Source organism: Ylistrum balloti, unplaced genomic scaffold, assembly GCF_031769215.1.
Source record: "Ylistrum balloti isolate Yb309-2 unplaced genomic scaffold, AGI_CSIRO_Ybal_v1 Utg369862, whole genome shotgun sequence".
In the NCBI taxonomy this organism is placed as follows: Eukaryota; Metazoa; Mollusca; class Bivalvia; order Pectinida; family Pectinidae; genus Ylistrum; species Ylistrum balloti.
This window is the reverse complement of record NW_026782009.1, coordinates 903816-917534: the sequence shown is the minus strand read 5'-3', so window position 1 is coordinate 917534 and position 13719 is coordinate 903816. Positions and strand designations below refer to the sequence as shown.

At 36.5% G+C, this 13719-nt stretch overlaps 1 long non-coding RNA gene across 2 annotated transcripts in view; it reads left to right on the top strand.

The window, feature by feature from the left end:
• Window positions 1-9833, top strand: part of LOC132545891 (uncharacterized) — a 36784-nt gene extending 26951 nt beyond the window's left edge. For both annotated transcript variants that reach the window (XR_009554052.1, XR_009554053.1), the window contains one exon: window positions 9368-9833. This is a non-coding gene — a long non-coding RNA (uncharacterized LOC132545891). The remainder of the gene's footprint in view (window positions 1-9367) is intronic.
• The last annotated feature ends 3886 nt before the right edge of the window (window positions 9834-13719 follow it).

The following is a 13719-nucleotide window of genomic DNA, read 5'->3' as shown; positions in this document are numbered from 1 at the left end:
TCATTAGAACAAAGTATAAAATATCATTAGGATAAAGTATAAAATATCATTAGAACAAAGTATAAAATATCATTAGGATAAAGTATAAAATATCATTAGAACAAAGTATAAAATATCATTAGGACAAAGTATAAAATATCATTAGAACAAAGTATAAAATATCATTAGGATAAAGTATAAAATATCATAAGGACAAAGTATAAGATATCATTAGGACAAAGTATAAAATATCATTAGGACAAAGTATAAGATATATGATATTATTAGTATTTTTAACTGGTTGAGTGGTTTGAGAACACCTGTTTGAGTTGTTTATAAAGCTAACGAGTAGTACAGTGGATTGACTGACATATATAATTATTAAAAGAGCGTAAAGGAGGATGATTTTATAGTACCTTATTATAGGAAATATCCATACAACCGTCACCATTATACTGTCTAATTATGTTTTATACCTCAGTAATAAAACCACCTCTGATCAGTTTCCATGCTTGACTTTGATTGCAGACCTTTTGTGGAAAATCATAGTCCCTAGTGGAAGGTCAAGAATATAAGTGGTCCAGGTGGGACCCTAACATTACCTCGATGTTCTTTTCACCTTCATGTAAAATCAGAGACAGATGATGATACAACCTATCAATGTATTTGTTTTACCTGTGCATGTGAATATATGGTTGAGCGATGATTACAGGTGTGTTTCTTTCATCACCATGCATGTAATAACTATAGGTCTTATTGGGAAATAAAACACTGGACCTATGCATGTCTCAGACATCTACCAAGTATCAGTCGTGCACTGATTACAGGTATTAAATGTGAATTGTTCCTTTTACCTGCATTCACTTCATAATCACTAGGAAAAGACCTAGCCCATCTGTGCAGGTATGTATACAGGTATATTACCATGTAAAACTTAATAAGAATGTCCAAGTGAAATGGATTATGATCACAAGTAATTCAGACAGGACAGCTGATGACACAACAGGTGTAACAACAGGCAAGACAAGACGAAATATAACAAAATACAGGTGTTACATCAGCTATATCACTAACAGTGAAAGGGCACTTTTCAATAAACAAATATCACAGGTCTATGTTTCTAAAGCTTCATCTTATAAACTTTTATTGACACATTATGTTGTAAAATAAGTAGTGCTCAATGCCCCACTCAACCATCCTTATCCATAATAGCAGAACCGATAGACATTTCTATGGCAGTTTCTTTATTTTCCTTACATTATGAAGTAATTTATATTCGAATCAACAACACATGAAACTATAAAAAATTAATATCCTGGAATGTTTTGCTTCGCACCAGCAGTAACCTTTGTATCACTGAATTCCTTAACCAGTCATTGACAGATCCTAAATAACTGCTCCATGTTGAAATTACCAGTAAATGAGAGAATTCTTGTGAAATGTTTTCCTGTTCGAGAGTTTATATAGATTTCTGCTCAAATATATCTGTCAAAACTGAGTCACTTGATGGATAGGAACAAACAATGAAGAGCAGTTGTATTTTAGAGATAGCTGAGGTATTCCTGGCCTTGTAACCATTACAGGTAACATGGATGCCTCATCATACTATTACACCCCTGGCCTACAAATCACCCTGAAAAAACATTCTCTTCACCATCCACTCACACACACCTTCCTCATCATCATACTGACATACCATCCCCATCATCATCATACAGACATACCACCCTCCTCCTCATACTGACATACCACACTCCTCATCATCATACTGACATACCACCCTCCTCCTCCTCATACTGACATACCATCCTCCTCATCATCATACTGATATACCACCCTCCTCCTCCTCATACTGACATACCACCCTCCTCCTCCTCATACTGACATACCACCCTCCTCCTCCTCATACTGACATACCACCCTCCTCCTCCTCATACTGACATACCATCCTCCTCATCATCATACTGACATACCACCCTCCTCATCATCATACTGACATACCACCCTCCTCCTCCTCATACTGACATACCATCCTCCTCATCATCATACTGATATACCACCCTCCTCCTCCTCATACTGACATACCATCCTCCTCATCATCATACTGACATACCATCCTCCTCATCATCATACTGACATACCATCCTGCTCCTCCTCATACTGACATACCACCCTCCTCCTCATACTGACATACCATCCTCCTCATCATCATACTGACATACCACCCTCCTCATCATCACACTGACATACCACCTTCCCCATCATTTTACTGACATACCACCCTCCTCATCATATTGACATACCACCCTCCTAATCATCATACTGACATACCATCCTCCTCAACATCATACTAACATACCACCCTCCGCATCATCATACTGACATATCACCCTCCCCATCATACTGACATATCACCCTCCTCATCATCATACTGACATACCATCCTCATCATCATCATACTGACATACCACCCTCCTCATCATACTGACATACCACCCTCCTTCCCATCAGAGAGAACTCTGTCATTCAACATTTCTATCTAAGACAGCAAATTTGATATTACACAGTCAATGACTCTTAAAATAATAAATTTCAAGATAAAATGATTACAGGAGATGAGCACCTGAGTTCAAAATCTTTAAATTTGAGGGTGTAACAAAAAAGAAAATATCATCATAAAATGTTTCAAGCACTTTTTAAATTATTTAAATTTCACTTTTGATATAATTCTGACCATGAATAGATTTATCTCCCCTGAGTATGGTGATAAGTTGTCAGTAAATCTCAGCACTTCTGTGACAGGTCTCACACTGCAGTGATAATGTACTTGTACATGTATACATTTAGGAGCATTAAATAGACAGGCTTATCTCCACACTCCTCTAGGCTGAAACCCCACAAAGCACTTTTCAAATGTAGGTGTAAAATGCTTGCAACTTAACATATATTTTTTGCTTCATTATATCCTGTAACTGATCTGTGTCACTAAAACTCTTCAAACATACAGAGAGATAATCAGTAAACACAATAACAGTTAGAAAATAGTTTTTTATTCCTGCATTATTTCCGACATTGAAGTGTACAAAAAAATATTTAAGTTTAAAAGAAAGTCCTGTACACTAAGCCTTAAGCAGAATTAACAATGATATCATGTTGTATTATCTCCCCCTAACCTGGAATACCACCCACTGAACTTTGTTCATAATATCAAATGTCAAACCATATTCATGAATCAAAATATTTTGCATGTTTCTTGTTTTAAAAAAATGACATATGTAAAGTACATAGTAAATTTCTTTTCTAGATTTCTTTAAATAGCCAGGTATTATTGGTGCCTCATCCTAACATTTGGTAATGTGACCGATATATTGGTGCCTCATCCTAACATTCGGTAATGTGACCTATATATTGGTGCTTCATCCTAACATTTGGTAATGTGACCTATATCTTGGTGGTCGGTCCTAACATTTGGTAATGTGACCTACATATTGGTGCCTCATCCTAACATTTGGTAATGTGACCGATATATTGGTGCCTCATCCTAACATTTGGTAATGTGGCCTATATATTGGTGCTTCATCCTAACATTTGGTAATGTGACCTACATATTGGTACCTGATCCTAACATTTGGTAATGTGACCTATATATTGGAGCCTCATCATAACATTTGGTAATGTGACCTATATATTGGTGGTCGGTCCTAACATTTGGTAATGTGACCTACATATTGGTGCCTCATCCTAACATTTGGTAATGTGACCGATATATTGGTGCCTCATCCTAACATTTGGTAATGTGACCTATATATTGGTGCTTCATCCTAACATTTGGTAATGTGACCTATATCTTGGTGGTCGGTCCTAACATTTGGTAATGTGACCTACATATTGGTGCCTCATCCTAACATTTGGTAATGTGACCGATATATTGGTGCCTCATCCTAACATTTGGTAATGTGACCTATATATTGGTGCTTCATCCTAACATTTGGTAATGTGGCCTATATATTGGTGCTTCATCCTAACATTTGGTAATGTGACCGATATATTGGTGCCTCATCCTAACATTCGGTAATGTGACCTATATATTGGTGCTTCATCCTAACATTTGGTAATGTGACCTATATCTTGGTGGTCGGTCCTAACATTTGGTAATGTGACCTACATATTGGTGCCTCATCCTAACATTTGGTAATGTGACCGATATATTGGTGCCTCATCCTAACATTTGGTAATGTGGCCTATATATTGGTGCTTCATCCTAACATTTGGTAATGTGACCTACATATTGGTACCTGATCCTAACATTTGGTAATGTGACCTATATATTGGAGCCTCATCATAACATTTGGTAATGTGACCTATATATTGGTGGTCGGTCCTAACATTTGGTAATGTGACCTACATATTGGTGCCTCATCCTAACATTTGGTAATGTGACCGATATATTGGTGCCTCATCCTAACATTTGGTAATGTGACCTATATATTGGTGCTTCATCCTAACATTTGGTAATGTGACCTATATCTTGGTGGTCGGTCCTAACATTTGGTAATGTGACCTACATATTTGTGCCTCATCCTAACATTTGGTAATGTGACCGATATATTGGTGCCTCATCCTAACATTTGGTAATGTGACCTATATATTGGTGCTTCATCCTAACATTTGGTAATGTGGCCTATATATTGGTGCTTCATCCTAACATTTGGTAATGTGACCTACATATTGGTACCTGATCCTAACATTTGGTAATGTGACCTATATATTGGAGCCTCATCATAACATTTGGTAATGTGACCTATATCTTGGTGGTCGGTCCTAACATTTGGTAATGTGACCTACATATTGGTGCCTCATCCTAACATTTGGTAATGTGACCGATATATTGGTGCCTCATCCTAACATTTGGTAATGTGACCGATATATTAGTGCTTCATCCTAACATTTGGTAATGTGACCTATATCTTGGTGGTCGGTCCTAACATTTGGTAATGTGACCTACATATTGGTGCCTCATCCTAACATTTGGTAATGTGACCGATATATTGGTGCCTCATCCTAACATTTGGTAATGTGGCCTATATATTGGTGCTTCATCCTAACATTTGGTAATGTGACCTACATATTGGTACCTGATCCTAACATTTGGTAATGTGACCTATATATTGGAGCCTCATCATAACATTTGGTAATGTGACCTATATCTTGGTGGTCGGTCCTAACATTTGGTAATGTGACCTACATATTGGTGCCTCATCCTAACATTTGGTAATGTGACCGATATATTGGTGCCTCATCCTAACATTTGGTAATGTGACCGATATATTAGTGCTTCATCCTAACATTTGGTAATGTGACCTATATCTTGGTGGTCGGTCCTAACATTTGGTAATGTGACCTACATATTGGTGCCTCATCCTAACATTTGGTAATGTGACCGATATATTGGTGCCTCATCCTAACATTTGGTAATGTGACCTATATATTGGTGCTTCATCCTAACATTTGGTAATGTGACCTACATATTGGTGCTTCATCCTAACATTTGGTAATGTGACCTACATATTGGTGCCTCATCCTAACATTTGGTAATGTGACCGATATATTAGTGCCTCATCCTAACATTTGGTAATGTGGCCTAGATATTGGTGGTTGAACCTAACTTTTGGTAATGTGAACTAGATACTGGTGCCTCATCCTAACATTTAGCATGATGTATTCTGGTTTTGTATTTCTTTAAAAAATACACATGTACTTTCTGTAACATAAATAATATTCAGTTTTCAGTGTACCGATGCATCATCTTTTTTTGACAACAGATAAACATCTAAGCCATGGATGAGGACCTAATCTTTGAGGAAAGTTTCTGCTCTCAGTGCAGTCAACTTAATGAACACTTTAACATTTTATCATAAGAAATTTCCACAAATACTCATAAAATGGATATGGATTTGTTGTGTAAATAGGTCCAAACTGAACTTGAGTATTACACCTAGGTGATCAAAAATTCTGACATGGTATGTAACCAAAGAATTTAAAATACATTAAAAGCTGATAATATAATCATGTAAGGTTATAGATGTCATTCAATGTCGAATATATAACATAAAAGCATCATAGCTAACATGTTCTTCACATTTTGTAATATATTTTGTACTTTTGCTTTTTTATTTGGAACAGTGAAAATTTCCGCCCATTCAATTTGATAGCTTTTCTTGTTATATTTTTATCATCACTCACAGTTATTACTAAACAAGATGCTCAATGGGTCTGCGTCACTCCATGTTTTTCACAAACAGGTTGCCATTTCATGTCATTGCTATCAGAATTGGTTGATTAGCAGAATACCCATATGACCTTGAGCAGGGGCCAAGGTAATTTCTTTTCTTCCCAAACTTTGTCTGGCTTCATCTTAGTAGCCTACCACCTGACGTATGGACTGTAGGCCTTTAGATTTATCCTCAGCAGTCATTTGAAAGTTTCAGCAGATTTGACTCCTTGATCTTGAACAAGGATCACTGTACCACCTAAATATCAGGATTCTTGACCATTTGTTAATAAGAAGCCATTTGAAGATTTTCACAAATTTGATCATATGTGACCTTGAATAAGGGTGAAGGTAATTTAATTTCACAACCTTTGTCAGGCTTCATCTCAGTAACCTATCAGCTAAACATCATACTTCTAAGACTTTTGATTAATGGGAAGAAGTATTTCAAGATTTTAATGACATGAACCACTATGACCTTGAATATAGATAAAAGTTATTTTGATTTTGCATCCTTTGTTGGGCATCATCCCAGAAACCTACCAGTCAACTATATTTCTTATCTGTTTTCATTTATTCTGAAGAAGTTGTTTTAGTGTGTTAACATATATGAATTCTGTGACCTTTAATCAAGGTAATTTCTTTTCCCAAAGTATGTCAGGCTTCATTCCAAGAACCTACCTGCTAAATATCTTGGTTCTAAGATTTTATTTAAATCAGATCAGTTAAGCTAAAAAAAATTTAACCTTTTAATAAATAACTGCAAAGTACCTTATGTGTTCTAAGAAATCATATCATTCTTATAGTCTATTTCATTTGGAAAACATTGAGTCAAAAAACCCACATTGGTTGATTTGAAAATCACATACTTTGTTCTTATGTGACAATTCATGAAGAAAACAGTCTTACAAATAATTTATATTACAGAGATAACATCCTGGTTTATTTTCAATTAGAGCGTATGTTGATGGTATTTAGCAGAGATTTTAATGTATAACACAGTAGATTGTTAGCAAGGTTGAAGCATTTATTACAAACTGTCAGGTGGCATAAGTTTTCAGTAATGAGAGATTTATTATGAATGAAGAACAGATTATCAGAGGCAGACTTACTACTGGAAGTGGGGTTGGGGATGAAAGACTCCAATACAGTAGAGGATTGGAGAAACTGTTGGAGAGTGGGAGATGTAGAAGGATAGGAAAAGAGGAAATAATATTGAGAGTAGTAATAGGAGGAAGAGAGACTGTATACAGTAGGAGAGTAGGGGAAGAGAGAGACTGTTGCAGTAATAAGATGAGAAAGAGATAGATTGTAATAGGGTGGGGGGATGGAAGAGACTGTTAGAAGAGGAAACTATAGGAAGACAGGGAGGGGAGAAAACGTAGGAGAGTAGAAGGTGGAAGATAGAGACTGTTTAAGTAATAAAATGAGAAAGAAACAGATTGTAATAGGGTAGGGGATGGAAGAGACTTTTGGAAAGAGAGGAAGGGGAGAGACTGTGTGGCAGAGCAGAAGATGGGGGATAGAGACTGTAAGTGGGCAGGGGATGGAAGAGAGTTTAGGAGAGCGGAAGAGAGGAGAGAATATAGGAGAGTGGGGCAAGTAAATAGAGACTGAGGAAGTGGGGGAGGTGAGTGGGTATTGGAAAGTGAAGGAATAGGAGAGAGACTGCCACTGAGTGGTGAGTGGGGAGAGATTGTGGAAGGTGGAAGAGAGACTGTTGGGGGAGGGGGAGGGAGGGGACTGCGTAGAAGAATGGAGAAATTTTAGAAACTGTCTGTCAATAAGTGTGGAAAGGGGAGAGACTGTTGAAGAGTAGGAGGAGAGACTGTTGGAAAGTAAGGGAGAGGAGATATTGTGCAGGAAAGTGGGGAAATTGGACAGACTGAGAGTTGGAGGAGAGGAGACGAAAGAAAGGGGGAGTGTAGGTGGTTTTGGAGCTGATTACAGACCCTAGCTACAATCTATATACACACAGACACCAAAAATGTGTGATCACTCACAACTATCAACACTTATTTATGATGTTCCTGGTGTAACCTTTCTGATTGTCACATCCATTTACCATAGCACTTCCATTACCAAGCCTCCTTACTACACAATAAACTTTCCACCTATATAACATCACCGTTCTCCCCCTCCCTTGTTTATACCCTACCTTGTATTCTCCATCTTTCAAGCTATCCCTCATTCCTTACTGACACATTCAGATCCTCATTTGAGTTCCTGTGCCACCTTTACTAAGTCACAAATGGTTACTCTATTTCACACTCGTTAATCACCCTGCCTAGTCCTGAATTCATCAGGAGTGTCCTCCATCTTGTGGGGGTCTTTAACTCCTGCCAATACTACCTCTACTCTTCATTCCATCAGAGGTCTCTTGATCTTCTAGAAATATTTAACCCCTGTCCTGTATATAAGCATTCCTCCCCAATCTGTCATGTGCCATCCCTTTCTTACATACACAGTCCTAAATGCCAAAAGAATATGAGAACATCACCTCATTTCAGACAATCCGACACATATTTTCTAGATTAAGTGTATCTATTTAAGGCCTAATATGTCACTTTTAGACAATTTGTGTTCTGTGCTGCTTAATCTTTAAGATACTCAGAAAATTTTCACAAATATATCTTAACACATTCATTGTTGATACTGATGACACATATTAATTCTATACATATTCAATCTATTATTTATACTGACTGTAAGACAGGACTCCAGGAAGTCATTCATTTTGATTAAACAGTAAGGAAGGGAATATCAATGCTCCAATAACAACAGTATCACTAGGTTGATACATACTTTACAACACTAATTTAATATCATGCCTACACTAAAGATTTGTTCTTGATTTTGGAGAGTGAATAATACCTATGACGTCAAAATCTAATTTTGACCAATAAAACTTTCAAAAGAAGATTATAGATATGTGTGCAGTATCCAATTATCAATAACCAAGATTGAAATTGCATGGACACTCCACAGAGGCTTCAATTATCTTGATATGAAAATGGCTTTATAAACCTGTATGAAGTATTAAATTTTAAATTATCAAATTATATTTGAAGATGTACTGAAGTGTTCCTGTCAGTGGCCTCTCCCTTGTTTTTGTAGGAAGGACTCCTGATCTGTTGAGAAGAAACATTATACAGGTTGTGAGTAAAGCTACGGAGACAGGGGTCAGGAATATATATTAAGCTCATTTGTTTGGATGGATGCAGGAATCAAGTGTTTGTGGTTTAACTGCCTGTAACTTGTCAGTGCTGATACCAACATAGCAATCCTGTTGATCTTGTTGACATTTTAAGTGGGAGTGAAGTAGTGTCAGACCAATAGAGAAAGTGTAGCTTTAAAAACAATCATTATTGCCAATACACTTAATGTTTTTGTTAACAATGACTGGGAAATATGCTTATTAAAAATACTGGTTTCAAAACAACCAAATACACACCCTCAATAAATAAATGGTGATGTGGCCCAGCCATATTAATGACATGTAGATCTCTGCTCACCAAATAAAGTCAATAAAACCAGTATATTGTTATCATGATGTCACCCTAATAAAACAGATCTAGGTATAGACCTTATATTTCTGATAGCAACACACAACTATAAATTACATATCTGCCTGCAGATTTTGGTTCCCTAGCAGACAGTGGATGGATGAATGGGAGCGGTCGCACAGCCCCCAAAGGAACACAAATCCTAGACTACACATCAACATCACAGATTAATTCTTCCAACTTTTTGGGGAACTGGATGAAGAAAACACCACACATTCAAAATGTTTAAAGAAGATAAACTATTCAAAAATGAAACTAGACAGATATTTGTTTTTTGCCTTATGGAATCTGATAAACTTGTTCTCTCAGAGTTGAATAAAAACCCTTCAGATATATATAAACCTGCATATAAATACTCCAGCCGGTGACACTGAACAGACAATAGTGTACATGCTTAATATATTTATAAAGATTCAAGAAACACTCTTGTCTTGATAAAACATGTTTTTTACACATAACAGTAGCTCCATGCTGCCTATGAATTAGGTAATTTTTTTTACTTTGCGTTTTTATTTCTCATCAAATATCATTAAATATGCCTCCTCCATCATTTCTGATAAAAACCTGAAATATTTTGAAGTTCCAATATCTACAAAAATCAAATACCCTTGTAAGACAGCTTTAAAGGTTCTCAGCTTTCCTGTTCCTGAGGTTTAAAAATATTATCTTTTTTTTACTGCTTTGAGACTCAAGTTCACCAGCAGGGAAACCACTCCATTGGAATTTACCAGGATTCCGTTCATAAGACAGGCAGCAATGCCTTAAGTTGTCACATAAAGATACTCTGTAAAAGTTTCATACTAATTAAAATTTGGGTTTTACAAATCAAGTGAAGAAAATGGTGTACTTTTATCTCTATTCGAAGGTTAAATACCGCAGTATCTTTAACCATCTATATACTTTTGACAGCTTCCCTGAACCATTTCAAAAGGAGTCAATACTTATGTATTGCAACAGAAGTGGATTTTTTACAGAGTTAAAAAAGATTAAATGAATTAAATATTCATAAAAAAATACCCATTGCCATTGGGCACATCCTACTTTAAATGTGGAATCATGATTTTATACCACATTGTGATACCAAAGTATATCATAATAAATATTGCACTATTGATTAACAGATGAATATTATGGTGAATTCTGGATCTAAATCCTGCTGCGATGTGCCTAACCATTAAGCAGCAAAACATTCAACACAAATTGTTCAGTTTTAAACGCTGTTTTATAGTTTTATTAGGGTAGTTAAGAGCTTTTCATTTAGATATGACTTATCATAGGGCAGGGTTAATTGTGTATCTTAAGCATTTTGACAAATATTGGTGCTACTGTGCAGGTGGCTGGAAAATGATTTCACATTATGGGCCATGACATTGTAATGGTCTATGTTGACTCCCCATTATATTTCTGTTGACACTTTTTCTGACAGGAAGTTGATAAACGTAGCAACAAACATTTGACAGAGTTGACTAATACTATAAATACATAATCGACAAAGATGTATTTAAAATTCAACAACACAGGCATCCATGACATACATCACTAATTCAGATGAATTCAATTGGCACTCAAATATTTGGGATATGAATATTGAAATAGTTGACACTGAAACTTTGACTTTTAAGAAACGTAAACCACACTTGGGGATAAATGTCACAATAACACAACAAATTGCCTCTGATTTGTCACCAAGGTATTTAAGTAAAATGTCGGGGTGGACAGACCAATGATTGGAGACCATGAGGTCATGTTGCATGGCTATAAGTGAGGTAGTTAGAGGTAAGTAACTAGCCCTGTATCTATTACCACCAAACCATGGCAGCTGTACCCAAGGTCACTTGATATAAGGTCACAGTAGTCCACAAGTCAAGACTAGGTGGCCTGTCAAGTGTGTCAGTAGTTATTAAGGAGTCTATGGATGGTAGCATCCAACACTTGTTTTCTGTTTATAATGTTAATATTTGCTCTGTTTACTTGGTGCCTTCTTCAATTATACCCCAATGATCAACGTATTTCTGACCTTTATGTTAAAGTTCTCAAAAAAATTAAAACAGAATTACTTTATAACCATTCCATCTGCATTTTTGTCACCATGAGGGTGTTATAGTTCTCTGTTGTATAACATTACAAAGACTTTAATGGAACAACACAATAAACATTTAATGGATCCTTCGTGTATGGATAAGGATGAAAAACTTCTCACAGAATCTGGAAACCATTGTTTTAATTATTTAACTAATAAAGACAACAACACCTGACAATACCATGAAAAGATGTTAACACTTGGTCTTAATAAAGTTCTTGTTAATACAATTTAGAATATCACCTGCCAGGGTCATTTTTGAGGCAGGGTCTTCTTTCGATAGCTGACAGCTACCCCACTGAACAACATGTGGGAGGCCTCTTGCATGCTGTCCACAGCAATTAGGGTAAAGTATATTACCCATGGACACAACCAAGATTAATAGCACAGACCAGTCTGTCTCTCAGCTTTATGAGAAACACAAACCTCCATGTACCTGTATTGAGCATCTATGGACACATCTTTGATTTTTACCTGAGGTTGAAATATCAGAAGAGTTGTGACTGTTGACAGGCTTGTTACGATTTTTCTAACAATTTCCCTGGGAAACAGTTGTAAAATACTTTCACATTTGTAGAGAGACTCAGGTATCAGTTGAGAGTACTGCCCCATAAAGTGAGGATTTCTTTGTCATATACCTGGGTAGGTAGGAGAAAATATAAGAATTCTTGGAATCTTTTTTCAATATTTTTTTTTGCTTCCATTGTCCAACTTTTTTTTACTTGTATTCACATTTTACTTTGTCAAGCATCATGAACTTATTGTGATGATGACCTGCTGAAACATCTATCAAACCTCTGTTCAATATACTGTTTCTGTAGCCTGCAGACATTTAAAGTTCAGGGACATTTGATCAGAATAATCAAACTTACACTCCCTTCTCTCAAACATAATCAAGAGGCATGGTGCACTACTAAGTATTTAACATACTTGCCAGTACAACACTACTGCAAGGGTCATTAAATATACAGAGCAGACAGAAATCTTCCACCTTGCTGTCCAGCGCAGGAAGTTAGTGTTACCGGACAGGCCAAATTTCACTGACACACCACAATAATGAGTCTCCATGACCACAGAAAGAGTTGTTATTTGATTTTGCATGCAACATATTTACCATCTGACATCAGTAGATGTGGACACGACATGATTCACAAAGAAATCACTTGAATAAAATTTCTCAAATTACTATTTACACATAGAAATAACACACATGAAGACAAGTCTTCAGTTTGAATTTGTTATTTTCATGATTTCACTTACAATGAATTATACCAGACTACTTCACCAGGCTAGGTGACAAAGCACCAACACTGTATTACTATACCAGGCTAGGTGACAAGGCAGTAACACTGTATTACTATACCAGGCTAGGTGACAAGGCAGTAACACTGTATTACTATACCAGGCTAGGTGACAAGGCAGTAACACTGTATTACTATACCAGGCTAGTTGACAAGGCAGTAACACTGTATTTATATACCAGGTTAGGTGACAAGGCAGTAACACTGTATTACTATACCAGGCTAGTTGACAAGGCAGTAACACTGTATTACTATACCAGGCTAGGTGACAAGGCAGTAACACTGTATTACTATACCAGGCTAGTTGACAAGGCAGTAACACTGTATTACTATACCAGGCTAGTTGACAAGGCAGTAACACTGTATTACTATACCAGGCTAGGTGACAAGGCAGTAACACTGTATTACTATACCAGGCTAGTTGACAAGGCAGTAACACTGTATTACTATACCAGGCTAGTTGACAAGGCAGTAACACTGTATTAATATACCAGGTTAGGTGACAAGGCAGTAACACTGTAT